Source organism: Triturus cristatus, chromosome 7 (genome assembly GCF_964204655.1).
Source record: "Triturus cristatus chromosome 7, aTriCri1.1, whole genome shotgun sequence".
Lineage (NCBI taxonomy): Eukaryota > Metazoa > Chordata > Amphibia > Caudata > Salamandridae > Triturus > Triturus cristatus.
The window spans coordinates 1,386,313,707-1,386,331,210 of NC_140590.1; positions in this window are offsets into that span (position 1 = coordinate 1,386,313,707).

Below are 17,504 nucleotides of genomic sequence, written 5' to 3' on the forward strand. Positions count from 1 at the left end.
ATGTTTGCCTTGGGAATCTCCCAACGAGTACTCAAAGTTCCATAGACAGTACTGTGGTCAAACACTCCAAAACCTTACTACAGTCTTTTACCACACGAGCAAATAGGAGCATGTTGAGGGACTATTTGTGGGAGGAAGATCAGCACTTTAAAGTCGTCAGGGCTCAAAGTGTGTGGAATGTCACCTCACTACCCCTGGAATTTGGGTACATTGACTCTCATGAATATGGGAATATTTCTTATTTTATTGTATTGTAATTGCATTTATATAGTGCTTACTACCCATGACGAGGCATCAAAGCATTTTTTTCGGCGAGTAGCATAATACTCAGGAACCCATGAAGGATTTGTGGTGAATTAGTATAGTGAAATATGAAAGTAATTTGAGTGCTGGATATGTTAGTTATTTGAATTGAGAAGGAGAGTAGCTGGAAGTATGCAACCATTACAACTGCTACTACTTTGAGTTGAGGCCGAGACCCAGACGATTCTTGGGTTTCTGATTTTGTGTTTATGGGACTTGTTTAACTTCAACGTGTGGCATGAAAGAGGGTTTATCTAATCCTGGGTAAATAACTAAGGTATTGGATTAAGGTCCAGTGAGCTAACACTGATATGGCCGTCCATGCCTTGACGGCAATCAGCTCTTCTAAGAAAGTTTTGAATTGGATAACAGTGCCTGTAACATGTTTATGCTGTCATAAGCATACAAAAGATGCTGAGCTGATGCACGTTATTAGTGCTACAACGCGTCGATACTACGCTACCTCCTGCCCCCTCCACAACCAGGCCGTCACCAGTAAGGAGGTGCCAAATGTCCTGAGTAGCATCAAATGAGGCCTAGTTAGAGAGTGGGGCAAAATGTCATTTTACTTAAAGTGCCAAATGTCCTTACATCAGTCATGGAAACTGAGGATGAAGGTTCACGAGGAGCCTTATGTATGAGCGTTTGATAATAAGGACCCCACACATGACTACTTTGTGGAAGGTGGTGAAGTCTGGCAATCTTACAACTTGGTGTCTCTCTTTGAGGAAATATTAGAACTGAAGACGAAAGATATGATATATTTTTTCTGGTGCGAAGTCAGTATGTTTATATATATATTTTAATATATTGTGGGTTCTGTAAAGCAATTCAAACCACCATGCTGTATCTTCAGATTGCTTTGAGATCACATGCATAGAACAGGCCAAATGGATCATAGTTGTGGATACAATATAAGAATCTAAGTCATCAGTAGTATATAATCAACTTATAGAAGTCCTCATTTTTAGGTCGAAGCCTACCAGGCAGCACAGCTGTCTGGAATGGTAAAGACTTATTGTGAACATTCTGAAAGTTTCGCTGGGAATTCATTCTCCCTATTCCTTTCCATTGGCTTTGTGTTTTGTAACTCACAGTTGCTTGCTTTCTATTAGCTGGCTTTATTTGTTTGAGGCAGTCCACCTTGAGTTAGTCGCTCCTGTGGAGCATAGCCTGTTTACGACACTCTTCATAGTCTTCCATGAGTGCTTGCTTTCTGTAAATGAGCCTTCAAATGTTGTTCTTTTCTTGTCACATATGCTGTCCATTCAAAGACAGAGGTCAAATTATAGGCTCGGTCTTCTGAGGGAGCTTGGTGTTTACTTTTTCTTCTCTGACTTCAAAGTGAGAGGATTTATGTGACAATTGTGTTGGCTACTGGGGCTATGAAAGGAGAGGCCTTTATCTAGCACACAGCAAAATTTTAATTTCTGAAAATATACTGTGCAGATTTTCCGACTATATCAGAATTAGGAAAGGGAAAATTAAGCAAATATTTTTTGGAATTCTGAAGTGTGGTGGAAACAAATATTTTAATTTGGTCAAAACAAATCAATAAACTGGGTGATGCAATTTACGGAACATTATCGTTTGTGCGCTTTATAGTTTTATAAGTAAAACTGTATGCCAGTACAAATGTAATGGTTATTTCAATTGAAAATAAGTTGTCTGTAACAGCAGTGCACTACCACACCAAGCATACTCCACACTACTCCATTCCACTCTAGAACACTCTACTCCACTCTAAGCTCCTCCACTCCCTTCCATTCTATGCCACTCTACGATACGTCTTTCCACTCTAGGACACGACACTCCACTCCACTCTAGAACACTCAACTCCACTCTACTCCAGGACACTCCATGCCACTCCACTCTATTCTATGACATACCACTCTACTGTATGCCACTCCACTGTATGCCACGCTACTCTACGCCACTCCACTCTACACCCCTCCACTCTAAGACACTCTATGTCATGCCACTCTACATGCCACTCTGCTCTATGACATGCCACTCCTCTCAATGACACACTCTGTGACATGCCACTCCACTATATGCCACTCTGCTCTATGACACACCACTCTTCTCAATGGCACACTTCTCCACTGTATGCCACTCCACTCTACATCACTCCATTATACTCTCCAACACTCTATCCCACAACATTCTATGCCATGATACTCTACGCCATAACACTCTATGCCATGACACTCTATGACACTCTACAACACTCCACTCTACGACGCTCTACTCAATGCCAATCTACATACACCTGCAAATGACTTTAAAAATTGAGCCCTAAGTATCTGAAGTGCAGAAGTGGAAAGAAATTTAAATTAAAGGTGGTATAATAAAGTTTTGATAACCTTAAAGAGCTGATATAGTAAGAGTAGCACACAGGTCTTCATGGGTGGGTCATGTACAAGATCAACAGGGAAAAACAGGGAAAAACGAAGCCTGACATTGGTGGCTTTGATGACCATGGCAGGAAATTTCTACTGGATTTTAGTTCAGGCCAATATCTCCAGCTTGATAACAGGAGCAGGAGATGCCCCGATTACTTACCGGTAATCTTCATTACTCCGAGTTAGTCTTCCTCGCCACATGACTAACGAAGTGAGCTTCAGCTCCACAACAGAACCCTCCAAAGCAAAAGTTAGCCTCCCATGCCTCCCATCCCTTCCCAATATGGCCGACCCCTACCCCTATGGCCACTACAAGAGGTGGGCCGGCCCATCCCCAAAGCCTGAAACTACCAAGCCAAACATGAAGCCGATAGCCAGATAGGGAGGGAGGGACGGGAACTCATGTGGCGAGGAAGACTAACTCGGAGTAATGAAGATTACCGGTAAGTAATCGGGGCATTACCTCCTCGTTAGTCATCCACGCCACATGACTAACGAAGTGAGCACATACCCAAGCCAAACGGCTTCATGGTATAAAAACAAAACACCACCAAGGCGATAAAAGGGTAACAAAACACTTTAATCCAACGTGCAATGAAAACCACAGAAGAAACACAGCCCAACAAAGGAGAAATCAAGGCGCGGCAGAACCCGCACTCAGAACAGCCCCAGCAAAATCCCGCGGAAGAGAGCCACCCAGGACCACCTGGTAGTGTTCCATGAACATGTGGGGAGAGGACCACGTAGCCGCCCGGCAAATATCCTCAGTGGCCACACCCTTAAACGAGGCCCAAGACACCGAGACACCCCGGGTGGAACGCCCCTGGACAGACCCTGGAAGGGCAGACCCCTGGGAGTCGTAAGCCAGCAGGATAGCCTGCTTCAGCCAGCGACTTAGAGTAGAAACCGAAGGCTTGTGCCCCGAACGCACCGGGCCAAAGGTCACAAACAAGCTGTTACACTGACAAAAAGAGGAGGTGCGATCCAAATAAATTTCCACCGCACGACGGACATCCAATAAGGACAGGGGAACACCCACCGATGGGGAAAAGGAAGGTAAGGACCCCTCACGAGAGCGGTTAGCCAGGGAGGGAATCTTAGGCAGAAAACGGGGATCATGGCGCAGGACCAGCTGGTCCGGAAAGACCCTCAAGAAGGGGAGAGACCGAAGAAAAGACCCCAGTTGGCCCATGCGGCCAGCCGAGACAATGGCGACCAAGAAAACCACCTTGAAGGTGAGGAATTTAGGATCCACCGACTGAAGAGGCTCAAAGGGGGGACCCTGCAGAGCCCGCAGTACCAAAGGAAGGTCCCAAGGAGGAGACAGGCAAACAGCCCGAGGCCGCCACAGAGAAAAGCTGCGCAGCAAGCGGGCCACCAAAGAATCCAGGAGGTCCAGGTCCGGACTGCGGAAGACCCGCAGGGCAGCCCACTGAGCCCTCAGAGTGGAGGTAGCCAACCCCAGGGAAAAACCCTCCGCCAAGAAATCCAGAACCCTCATGGGATCCACCGACACAGGGTCAGAACCCAGCAGGTTGCACCAACGGGAAAAAGAGGACCAGTGACGAGAATAGGACATCAAGGTTGAAGACCTCCGGGACCCCTGCAATAAGGCAACCACCCCCGGGGAACACCCCTGGGCCAACAAGGTCACCCTCTCAACAGCCAAGCCTGCAGATGGAGCCGGCTTAACACCGCCCCGGGAAGAGGAGGGCCCTGCAAGGGGAACGGGTGATCCGGAATCGGCCAGCAAGACCGAATCGCCAGCTCGCCCAGGAGAGGATACCAGGAGCAGCGCACCCAACCCGGAACCACCAAGAGCACCAGGGCCCTGTCCAAACGGATCTTGCAAAGGACTCAAGGAATCAAGGGAAAAGGAGGGAAGGCATAAAGGAGACCCCGAGGCCACGGGAAGGACAGAGCATCCACCCTCCAGACCCCCGGACCTGGATGGAGAGCGCAGAAGCAGGGCAGGAGGGCATTGTCCGACTCCGCGAACAAGTCCACCTGGGGAAGGCCAAACAGGCCCACCAGACGCCAAAAGACCGATGGCGACAGGGAGAGAGCACTCAAGGGCACGAACACCCGACTGAGACGGTCCACCACCACATTCTCCGACCCCGGGAGATAGACAGCCCTGAGAGACAAGACCACACCCTCCGCCCAGGACAACAGTTCCCGGGACAGCAACCACAGGGAGCGCACCCGGAAACCCCCCTGGTGGTTGATGTAACACCTCACCACCTGGTTGTCTGTCCGAACCAAAACATGATGACCCCGGAGAGAGGGAGCAAAGTCCCGGCAAGCCAGCAGGACCGCCTTCATCTCGCGGTAGTTGGAGGAGCAGTGGGACAGAAGAGGACCCCACTGACCCTGAACCGACCAGGACCTCAAGGTCGACCCCCAGCCCAAGTGACTGGCATCGGTCGTGACACCCCGGGACGGGGAGATCAGAAAGGGAAGACCATCCGAGAGATGGCACGCCACAAGTCACCAGCCCAGGTCGGACCGGATCTGGGGAGACAACTGAACCAGAACTTCGTAGTCCTCGGAGCGGGGGTCCCAAAGAGACAGGAGGTGATTGACCAATGGGTACAGGTGAAGGCGAGCCCAGGGGAGAACATTGATGGTGGCAGACATTAACCCCTGAACCCTCAACCACAGACTTACAGGAGCAGACTCCCACCCCAGAAGAGCCCCCAGATCCCGCCACAAGACATTGGGGCATTCCAGGGGCAAGAACACCTTCCCCTGAAGCATGTCCAACTGGCCCCCAATGAAGATCAAGTCCTGGGTGGGATCGAGGTGGGACTTCCGCAGGTTGATCAGGAAACCGTGGGCAGAAAGGACCTCGCAGACCCTCCGGACGTGAAGCCTCCCCTTCGAAAAAGAAGAAGCAGAGATTAACCAGTCATCCAGGTAGGGAAAAACCCTGATACCCTCCCGATGAAGAACGCCCACCAAGGTCGCCAGAACCTTGGTGAACACCCTCGGTGCAAAAGACAAACCAAAAGGGAGTACCTGGAACTGGTAGTGGCAGGAACCCACGCAGAATCGGAGGAAGGGCTGAGAAGATAGGTGAACCGGCACATGGAGGTAGGCATCCAAAAGGTCCAGAGAAGCCACCACCTCCCCCTGGACCAGCAGCGGCAGAATCTCCTGCAGAGAAAGCATTTTGAACTTAGTGTGAGGAATGAACGAATTCACCCGTTTCAAGTCCAAAACAGGCCGAAAATCCCCAGACACCTTCCTTACCAGGAACAGAATGGAGTAAACGCCGAGGCCCCGCTGGGACGGCGGAACAGGCCGAATGGCCCCCTTCACAAGCAGGTCCTGGATGCCAGCCAGCAAGGCCGCCCGTTTGACCGGAGAGGAAGGCAGCGGGGTAGCGCGGAAGGCGCCCGGAGGAGGAGAACTGAAGGAGAGGAAGAGACCCTCCCTCACGATCCGAAGAACCCAAAGGTCCGAGACAGGGGCTCCCATGCCGGAAGGAAGTGGCGGAGATGGCCGCCCACCGGGAGTCCACCCGGCGGGGCCAGATTACAGTCAGGACTTGGGAGCGGAGGTGGAAGCAGCAGGCTGAGACCGGGATTTGGAGAAGAAGGGGCGCCCGGGCCGCGACCCCTACCTCGAAAGGGCGCACTCCCCCTGGGCGTGGATGAGGTGGAAAACGCCCTCTTGGGACCCGGAAAGTGGGCCCTGGATGATCGAAGGGGAGCCAGCAGCTTCCGGTCCTCAGCCGACACCTTTACCATGTCCTCCAGGGAAGACCCGAAAAGCTTCGGTCCGGAAAAGGGAATCCTCATCAGCAAAGCCTTTTGGGCAGCCTCAGCCTTCCAGTTGCGCAACCAAATCTGGCGCCTGGCCTGAATAGCAGCGCCCCCAGCAGCAGCAGAAGCCCCCAAGGTGTCGAAGGAGATGTCAGACAGGAGCCGAGTTTGCAGCTCCATAAGCGCCAGGGTAGGCACCACATCCACCCCCTGGTCCAGCAGCTCCGCCAAGGACTGGAAATCCTTCAATAAGGACTGCACCGTGTAAGACAGATAGGCAGAGGCACGAATGGAAAAATTGGCCGCCGAATAAGCACGCTTGGCCGCGGCCTCCACCCGTCTGTCAACAGGGTCCGATGGCGAGGCGTTCTCGGAAATGATGGAACCCTGTGAGGAAAGCCCCGCCATCAGAGAGTCCACCTTGACAGAGGAAGGGTACTCCTTGGCAAAGTCCTGTATGGTATAGCGCTTCGCCAGGTACCTCGGGAAGGCCTGCCTGTCAACCTCCATCCATTCCCCCTCCAACACCCTTTTCATGGAGGAACGAAGAGGCAGAGACTCCGGTTCCTTACGCTGATACTGTAAGAAAAAGTCCTCTGAAAGGTCCAAAGCCGCCGGAGCAGGAAAAGCCAAGTTCTGCTTAATGTGAAGAAGAACATCCCGCAACTCCTGACCCTGCCCATAGCGCCCCTGGAGATCCTCCCCCTCAGCGTCAGAAATCGAAGAGGGATCCAAGCAAGGACGTTTTGGAGAGGAGGGACCTTGCCCCAAGCGCTGCGCAAAAGCAGCCGATACTGCGGCCTGAATCATATCCTGAATAGACTGCAGGGTGATTGCCTCAGGAGGAACCTGGGGGGGCAGGTCCTCCCCAACCGGGACATCCCCACGTTCCATAACAAAATACAAGCAAGAACTCCAGCACTCCTGGAAGCCAGAACACCAGGCCAGTGAAACGAGAATGAAATCCCCGGGTCCTAAAGTAGGCAGAGAAGAAGGCGGGAGAAAACACCTGGGAAAGCCAGCGCGGGACAAGCCCACAACCAAACCCAGCCCCCGGGACAACGAGCTGGCCCCTGAGCAGGAAGAATGCCTACCAACAGCGCGCACGAAGCAACGCCGCCATGGAGCCCCGCAATAGAAACGGCACGGGGAGAGCCAAAGACACCCAGAGCAGAAACCACGCCGAGACTGTCTCCATGAAAACCCCACCAGACCGGAGAATCCCCGGAAGGCAGGTAAGCCAGGCCCCCCAGCCGCCACCCGCCACAGCACCCGGACGGGAAGGCGGGCGGTGGCGGCACACAAACATGGACTCCGCAGCGTCGGGTCTAAACCCCGCAGAGCCGCCGCCTGCCCCCGCGCTGAAGCGGGAGGCACAATGTCGCAAATCGCGGCACGGAGCCAAGTTCTCCTGCAGAGAAAGCCTGGAAGCCCCCGCCCGATCAAGAGACCGGCAGGAGGAAACACACAGACATCGCCGCATAGCCGCCACCCGCACAAAACCAAGGAAAGGCGGGCGTCGGAATCAACGGGAATGGAACCCGTAACTAAGTACATTTGGACCCGGAAAGCGAGACCCAAGAAAGTGCGCAGCCATGTGTCAAAACATCCCCTAAACTCGTGAGAGAAATGGGCACCCTGGGAAACACAGAAAAGGGCACGGAAAGAACGGCCCCCACGCATCCCCGCACCCCCTGAGAAACCCACAGCTCGCTAAAGCAGTGCCTAACCGGCTCGAAGGAGGAATCAAGGGCAACCTCAATCCAACGGCTAAGCAAACATACCGGGGGCCATAAGCAGGGGGATACAAACAGAGTCCAAGCCCCTAGGGTCCGCTACAGCAGGACCTCCAACCCAAGACCCACGTACCTGCTACAGCAGGCACCACTTACCTGACGCACTCTGGAGAGATGTGTGCAGAACAAAAAAACAGGCTTTGGGGATGGGCCGGCCCACCTCTTGTAGTGGCCATAGGGGTAGGGGTCGGCCATATTGGGAAGGGATGGGAGGCATGGGAGGCTAACTTTTGCTTTGGAGGGTTCTGTTGTGGAGCTGAAGCTCACTTCGTTAGTCATGTGGCGAGGATGACTAACGAGGAGGTAATGGGGTGGAATGTTAGAAGTGATGTAAAGCAAAGGTGGAAAACTAATAACTTTCTTGAAGGATAGTAGGGGCATTGTGGTTGACCATTGAGCAGGCTGCTGCTCAAGCCTAGAGCAACGGTCAGAATGTTGGCCAAACCGGAAGGAGAGGTGTGGCCAGAGTATCCTTTTGATAAGGCTTGACTGTGAGCCGAGGATTGTCTGAAGCAATGATCGAGAATCGTCACAGGCGGCTAACAAAGCCGACCATGAAGACTCTGACAGAGGTTGAGGAAATGGTTAGGCCTAGCTCAAAAAAGTTAGAAGAGGGTGACAACTGAGTGGTGGGCGTGGGGAAATATTTATTTTGTTTTGGCTGAAGTAAGCATGCAGTAGTGCAGGCTCACAGCCATTTAATGTTGTGGTGCGCTACAAATGACGCAGTTCAAGCCAGATCCATTGCTTGCGTTCGTCTTTCCATTGCGCCTCTTGGACAAGCTGTGCCAGAGATACGTCAGCAAATTTATGCTGGTCGCAGCCTTTTTGGGCTTTTAAAATCACACTTCTCTTGATATTTTTCGTAGAATTTAGTGTACGTTGGAGTGATCCGGCTCCTATTGGACATTGCGTCAGAATGTAGTAAATGTCGATGTTCAAGCACATTTTGTGACATTCTAGCCTAAAGCTGCTGACCTTTCTGCCCTCGTAATCTCTGCCCTGTAGTAAAAACAGAAGGGATCTCTGGTGCAGAACAATTGCTGGGTCTCTTCGTCCAATGCAGGTGCAGCCTCCATCTCACGGAAACCCCCCTTGAGCTACTCCGCCGTTAACGGAACTCCCTCGGCCGTTAATCAATCGGCTGCCAGCACGGGTAATTGATGTGCATCCCAAGCAGTGCACTGCATGCAAAAGCTCCGGACCGGTGGGTTAATCCATTAAGGCATCTTTGAGGAACTCCCTCGGCCATTTTGGAAAGTGCTCTGTGCCCGGAGACAGAGGGGAATTGGGGGAGAGTGGAATTCGCCGTGTCACATGTGGCGCAGGAGGCCCTACCACCCCTTAACAGGAGTTAGCAAAGCTATGACTCTGGTAAAGTCAGGCGAAAACTGTGATGCGTGCCGCCTGCTGGCCTTAATGAATCGGGTATACGCCATAACCAGTGGCGGAACGAAACTCGAGCCCCCCACCCCCTGCAAAGTGCATAGAGGTGGCACCCCACGCACGCTGCGGACCCAGCCAGGAGCTCTCAGCTGCTGCCTGTGCACAGTGCCTGGGGGTCCCCCTGGAGCTCGCCCCTTCCCACCCCCGTACTGCGGGTGATGCGGGGCTGTTGTTATGCCACTGCTCATAACTATTGAGGGGCAGATTTACAAGACCCGTGCGCCACTTCTGTGACGCAGCGGCGGCGTAAAGCTAGCGCCATGCTGCGGGGATTTACAACGTGACGCATCTAGGGAGATGCGTCACGTTTTAAAGCCCTGCACCACATGAAACCTGCGTCAGGTTTCATGTGGGCGTTCCGGCGCAGGGGGGGAACGCCTCAGAAAAGTGCCTGAGTGAGATCCACAAGATTTCACTCAGGCACTTTTCTGACCCCACTGCGTCAAAACCTTGCGCCTGCTTGAAACAGTCGTAAGGTGTGACACACCATGTGCAAGATAGGCTGGGTTGGCACAGTGCTGGAGTTGCGTCGCGCCCGCGACACAACTCCAGCACTGTGCCAACATTAGGACGGCAGATGCGACACGCATCTGCATTTCCTTGCGGCATGATGCGCCGCATTGTAAATGTGGCGCAAGGATTTTGATGCGTGTCGCAAGTTTCCTGGCGCATCCCTGCTGATTTGCAGGGATGCGCCAGGAATTGTAAATCTGCCCCCCAATGTTCAAAGTGGATGGAGGCAGGAGAGACAAACAGATGTGTGTGACTATCAACAAAAGTATGGTCACGTCTGTGAACTGTCGGAAGTGTCTTGCCAAAGAATTTAAACAGTCATTTAAAAAATCCTCTAATAACCGGCCCTCATTTGCTTATTTTTGTTTGCAAGTTGTTCATTCCATGCTGCGAAACTGGGCTCAAGCGCTTCGGAGCGCTATACAGCAGAAGCAGTTGCAGCACACAGAAAGCAGACACAGTATCTCAGTGGACTAATGCTTGGTCTGCAGGCAAGGAAGTTTGAACCCACTGGAACAAGGTCAAAACCATCGCGTCCACTCAAATCTCAACCTCCCGAGCCGAGACAATGAGTACCAATGAGCTGGGTAACAATATATATCTGCTGTACAGCGCCAAGAACCCCTTTGCAGCCAATGCGCGCTTTACCAAGGACACATGGCTATGCCGGGCTTCGCCTGCGACAGCTTGGGGTGAACATGAGACTTGCCTGGCAGTCAGCTACTTCTGCCCCCAGGTCTAATGTAATGGGCTGCCAGAAGCACTTGACGGATGGGATTTCTTCTGATTCGACTGTAGGCCATTCTCTGTGACCCTTGGTCTCTCAGTCTGGTACCCTTAACCATCCTCCCCGCACAGCCCGGCCTGTTTACTTACCTTCAGAGCCAAATCAGAATGTTGTCTCATCTTTTAACCCATTTGCTTATGCTTTCGCATCGGTTGATCACTTGTATATTTTTTTTTAACAGAGCGATGCAATGGTCATGTCTCTTTTTGTGTGAATCTTTCTTATAATACACTGCCTGTCTCAATACCAGCTGCATTTGACGGTTTACCATTTTGTGAAGTCATCCTTGACCACGAAAGCGCTTAAAAGCTTTCGAAAGAATGAATGTTGCTACTGCACTACAAACCACAGGCCTCCCCATAACATTTTCCCTCAAAATGTGTATGCATCTACAAAAGACCCCCCTGCCCCCCTCCCGAGACTGCTTTTAAATCATTCACAGATTTATTTTATGCAAGTGTCTGAGCTCCTGTGTTTGTTCATCGGCTGCTTGCAAGGCCATTGACAATAACTGAAATATACCAGACTCTGTTTATGACATTGCAAACTTTGTATTCTGTCTTGATGACGTCAAAAGAGCCCTGGAATATACGTGGAGCTAGTGAATATGTGCTAGCTTTTAGGAACAAGGTGTTATAAGAACATTCACAATTGGATGAGAACTGCTGCCTGGTTTAATCAGAAGATATTACAGCCTCCCCATTTATTTTAGGTCTGGCTTCACAGCACAGCTATCTGATTTATAGGTAATCAGCTTTGGCTCCGCCCCAGGGTTTGTAGGCTGGGCTTTAATGTGCTAATTGTTATGTTCTGAGGATCGCGGGCCTAGCTGTCGCAGCGCACAATAATGGAGGCCACACACTCTGGTTCTCAGTCGGTGCGCAAGTGCCTGGCCTGGGCACGCCCCGTTTATTTATAGCTTACGCGTACGCCACCGTCGTAGCGTACGCACGTCAAAGGCAACAAAGGCGCTCTAGCGAGAACCGCTAGAGCGCTGACTGCAACATCCCTATCCAACTTTGGCTGAAAACTCAGACCACAAGTTCCTTCTATCAGTCACTTACTTGACAGGCAAAGTCTTTGAGGCGGCTGCTTGGCGGAGGGTTCTGCCGCAGTTCATACCTGGCCGTCGCTCGGGAGTTGGTGACCCCGGGGTCTTCACAGGCAGCCTCGTCAGTTCCGGAGCTGGGCCCTTCCTGGGCTGCCGCCTCTTCAGGCCGGTCAGGTGGTGGCGACTGCGACCTCACGGGGCCTTGTGCGCCCCCGTCATCTTCTTCCTCGGACTCGGGCTGGTGTCTGGTGGCTGTGGGGATGCGTTTGAACCACGAGATGTTTCGGGTGGCTGACTCATTCCCTCTGCGCACTGTGACCATTGTCCCCCGACATCGTTCCACTGTCCAGCTGCCCGACTCGTACCGTGGCTTGAACTTACTCCCCGGCCGCCGATCCTTGATAAGGACACAGTCTCCCGGCTTGAGGGCGCGCTCCTGGCACCTTCTCGTCCGGCTTGCCTGCTGGTTTCGATGCGCTCGTCGTTGAAGGGCATAGTCTGCATCAAACGGTGGGGGAGTCCACCCCGGGACCGTAGGCAGACCATCCCGGCGGATCCCATTCAACATGAGGGCCCAGGGAGCTTGCTTGGTCGAGCAGTGGGGCGTACTCCGGTATTCTCCAAGGAAACGCTGAACCTCTCGCTCGGGGTCTAACTGTTCTATGACGGCAATGCGGATGACTTTGTTCAGTGTCCTCATGAACCGTTCGACCTCGCCATTTGCCTGAGGCCACTGTGGAGTGATCCGCCGGTGTCGTATTCCTTGGCCGGTGAGGAACTCTTTGAACTCGTGTCCTTGGAACGGTGGCCCGTTGTCGCTTTTCAGTTCCGACGGGCGTCCGAACATATGAAACATCTTCTCCAGTGCTGGTCCTACAAATGTGAACGCCGTGGACGGCAGCGCTTCTACCAACGGATACTTGGAGAAATTGTCCACTACTACCAGTGTGACTCTGCCATCAGGGAGGGTCCCAAAATCAACGCTGACCTTGTCCCACGGGTGTTTTCCGGGTTCCTCCGTTGCAATGGGGGCTGGGCGCTCCGGCCCGCTGGTCATTTGGCACGCTGGACAATTCCTCACGACCTCACCCACCAAGGCTTCCATCCCTGGGAACCACACCTTCTCCCTCATCCTGGCTTTCATCTTCTCCGTCCCCTGATGTCCGTTGTGGGCCAGGAGGGTGGCTTGGCGTCGTAGCGTTGTTGGCACGACGATCTTGGCCCCCCGTAGAACTACTCCGTCTCTGGTAATGCTGAGTTCGTTGCGCACTTTCCAGATCTGCTGCAGGTCAGCTCTTTCTTCCGGCGTCCACGCGTTGGCGGACCGAAGAAAGTCAGTCCATGACCCATGCAGGAGGGCTTCTTTAGTTCTGGTTAACACGGGATCTTGCCCTGCTGCCTGTTTGATCTCTTGTATGGTTAGAACTTGTGGACACGTCAGAGCTGCGATGAAGTCAAGATGTGCTTCAGCGTCGTCCTCTTCAGTTGTCCCCTCTGGGATGTGCTCGTGAGGGCTCGGGTGTCGTGACAGGAAATCGGCAGGGTTCTTGGCTCCAGGCCGGTACACGACGTCCATGTGATACTGCTGCAGTCCGATGGCCCACCGTTCTATCCGCGGCGGGGGGTGTGGAGCAGTTCCTTTGAACAGGGGTACCAGCGGTTGATGGTCCGTCACGACCGTGAAGGGATGTCCGCAGACGTACAAGTGGAAGTGTCGACAACCCCACCGTATGGCTAGTGCTTCCCGCTCAATCTGGGAGTACCTCCGTTCGGTCGCCGTGAGGGCCTTGCTCGCATAGGCCAACGTGGCCCACCGGCCTGGTTCCTGCTCCTGGGTGAGGACTGCCCCAAGTCCTACCGGGCTCGCGTCGACTATCAGCTCTGTCTTTTTTTCCGGGTCGAAGTAGACTAGCGTGGCTTGGTCAAGGAGCGCCGTTTTGATGGACCGAAACGCCGAATCCTCCTGTGGTCCCCAGTGCCATGGGGCGTCTTTTTTCGTGAGCCGTCGGAGTGGCTCGGCAATTGTTGCTAGGTTCGGGATGAACCTTCCACAGTAGGTGGCCATCCCTAAGAAACTGCGCACCTCTGCGGCTGACATGGGTGCAGGAGCGTCCTTGATGGCCTGTGATTTGCGGGGGTCTACTTGAATGCCGTCGTTTGTAAAGGTGTATCCGAAAAATTCTATTCGCTGTTGGAACAGCTGGCATTTGTCTTTGTGGAGAGTGACCCCGTACTCTCGGAGGCGTGTCAGTGTGGCTCTGACCCGCCGATAGTGTTCGTCCACGGTCGTCGAGTGAATCAGGATGTCATCGCTTACGTTCATTACCCCTGGAAGGCCTTGCAGGATGTCTCTGATGGTGTTCTGGAATATTTCCGCGGCTGAAGATATTCCGAAGTTGAGCCGCCGGTATCGCCGTAACCCTAGGTGCGTGCTGAAGGTGGTGATGTACCTACTCTCTTTGGCTAGTGTCAGCTGGTGATAGCCGGCGTTGAGGTCTAGTTTGGAGAACCACCTCGCGCCGTTCAGGTCTGCAATGATGTCATCCATGGTGGGTGTGATGTGCCTCTCCCTCTTGATAGCTTTGTTGGGGAGCCTCATGTCGATACACACCCGGATCTTGCCTGGTTGGCGGGGCTTCTCCGCGATCACCATCGGGGACACCCACGGGGTGGGTCCGGTGACAGGCTCTATGACCCCTTGTTCTTCGAGTTTTTGGAGCTCTTCCTCTACCAGCGGTCGGAGGCAGAACGGGATTCGCCTGTGCTTCAACGCCGTGGGCCTAACAGTACGGTCGATGTGAAGTTTGACCGGTGGGCGTTTGATTTTTCCTAGGCCCATGAACAGTTCGGGGAATTGGCCCAACAGGTCGGCCGTTTGCGTGTCCTGCACCTTCCGGAGGAACACCAGGAGCCCCAGGTCTTCCGCGGCATGCCCACTCAGGAGGGTGTCTACCTCCTGGTTGATTATGTGCACTTCGATTGTGATCTCCGCCTCTTCCGTTCCCACCGGCACTGTCATTTTTCCTAGGAGGGGTAGAGGGACGTCGCTGCCATATGCATAGATCCGGGCCTTCGAGGTTCTAAGCTCCGGTTTGGGCCGGAGGCGGTTGTACTGTTGCACCCCCATGACGGTGACGGACGCCCCTGTGTCAATCACGGCATTCACCTTCGATCCGGCAACCATGATGTCGCACCGAGGCTGGGGACGTCTCGTGCTCTTTAGTGCTCTGGTAAACGAGACCACGTACGTTTCTTCGTCGTCATCGGACTCCAGTTCATCGTCTTGTAGGGCTTGCGCGTGCCGTTGCCCCGTGTCGGCCTTGGATGAGAGGGACAGATGGGACAGTTGTCTCACCATGCCTCTTGCGGGTCTCCTCCCCCGAGCTTCCTTCTGTGTGACGCGTTTCCTGCAGACGGAGGAGAAATGGTTCATCGTGCCACAGCTCGAGCATGTTTTCCCTTTCGCTGGGCAGGGTTTCCCATGGTGTTCTTCATACCCGCAGTAGTCGCATTGTGTCGCGGCGGGCTGCCTGGCTGGGGGCCTGCGTTTCTTTTCGTGCGCCCGCACTGCGTCAGCGCGTTCCTGCTTGATCGTCGCGCTCGGCCCTGGGCCACGTGCCAGTGCTAGTTCCATCTCTTCTGCCCGAGCATCGGACAGGTCGTGGGATCGGGCTAACACGAGGATGTCGGCCATGGGAATGTCCGGTTGGCGGAGGATGAGGGTCCGCAACTTTTTGCTGCGGATGCCGCAGATGAGCTGGGCTCTGATTTCCTCTTTGGCGCGGTCGCCGTCTAGGTGGGTGTCTGCCAGCACCCTCAACCGCGCATGAAATGCGTCCACCGACTCCCCTTCCTTTTGCTTGGCCTGGCGCATTTTGAACATTTCGAAGTCTGGGTTCGTCTGGGGGTCAAAATGTGCATTGAGGGCCGTGACAGCAGCGTCGTAGTCATCTGCGTTACCAGTGTTCGGGAGATGCTTGAACAGCAGGTAGACTTCCTCCCCCGCGTAGTGGAGAAGAAGGGACCTCTTCACCGCGCCGTCCGTCTCTCGCGTGCCGATGAAATAGTTGTTTAACCGCCCGATCCATGTGTGCCACCGTGGCGCGGCGGTCGCCGGGTCAGCCATCTCACTGAACGGAGGCAGGACACCTGAGGGCGGGTGGAGCGGGTGGGCAGGTGGAGCCTCATCATCCGCCATCTCGCCGCAGCTGGGATGCGACTCTGGGCAGGGGGCACCACGACAGGCCTACGGTGTCACGACCAGGGCAGACACAGGCCCGTGGCAGGGCCAGAGGGCGGGAATTTTCGTCCGCTCAGCCGCGTGGCCTGTGACTGTGGAGCACGTGCTCACCTCACGGATCAGGCTTGTAGCGTGAGAGGGGCAGGAGCAGGTCGAGGGCCTCGAACGCGCGATCGCGGGTCAGCCGCGACGCGCCCAGCGGGCCGCTGTTGACGGTGTACACGGCGGGTCCGACCGCCTCGTCGCCAATGTTATGTTCTGAGGATCGCGGGCCTAGCTGTCGCAGCGCACAATAATGGAGGCCACACACTCTGGTTCTCAGTCGGTGCGCAAGTGCCCGGCCTGGGCACGCCCCGTTTATTTATAGCTTACGCGTACGCCACCGTCGTAGCGTACGCACGTCATAGGCAACAAAGGCGCTCTAGCGAGAACCGCTAGAGCGCTGACTGCAACACTAATCATTATTTGTGCATGCAATGCATGCCTTAGCACGTTAAAGTCAGACGTAGTGTGCTTGTCAATGCTTGTTTTTAGCGACTGATGGGCTGGAAACATGTCATGAAAGTTTTGACAAAGGCAATAAATTGATATTTTGTATTTTGAAATTTCGCATTAGCTCTTAACTTCCCGATGTGTTGAGCATCCCATGATAAAGAAGTGCCGATCTGAGGATAGTTTTCCATTAAAGCGAAACTTATAATTTTTGTAAGTTAATAACTTGATAATATGAGGACCAACTCTAAGGGCTTCACTTTGAGTTACTAGCGGAACATCCTCCAGAAAATGGCGGAGCCCCCATCTGCTCACGTATCAGCTCCCCACCCTCGTTTAGAGTTTGGGTTACTCCTCTGTCTACACCATCGGAGCTCCAACCAGCTCCTCCCTCCCCTCAGCTGTTGAGAATGTTGCTGATGGGGCCAAGTTATTTAGGGCCGTGCCTTTGATAGCTATCATTCTCTAATTCATGCCCAAGACTACACCATGTGTCATAGTCAATCAATCAATCAATCAATCAATCAATCATAACATTTGTAAAGCGCACTACTCACCCGTGAGGGTCTCAAGGCGCTGAGGGGAGGGGTGCTGCTGCTGCTCGAATAGCCAGGTCTTGAGAAGCCTCCTGAAGGTGAGTAGGTCCTGGGTCGGCCGTAGAAGGATGGGGAGGGTTTTCCAGGTTTTGACGGCGAGGTGGG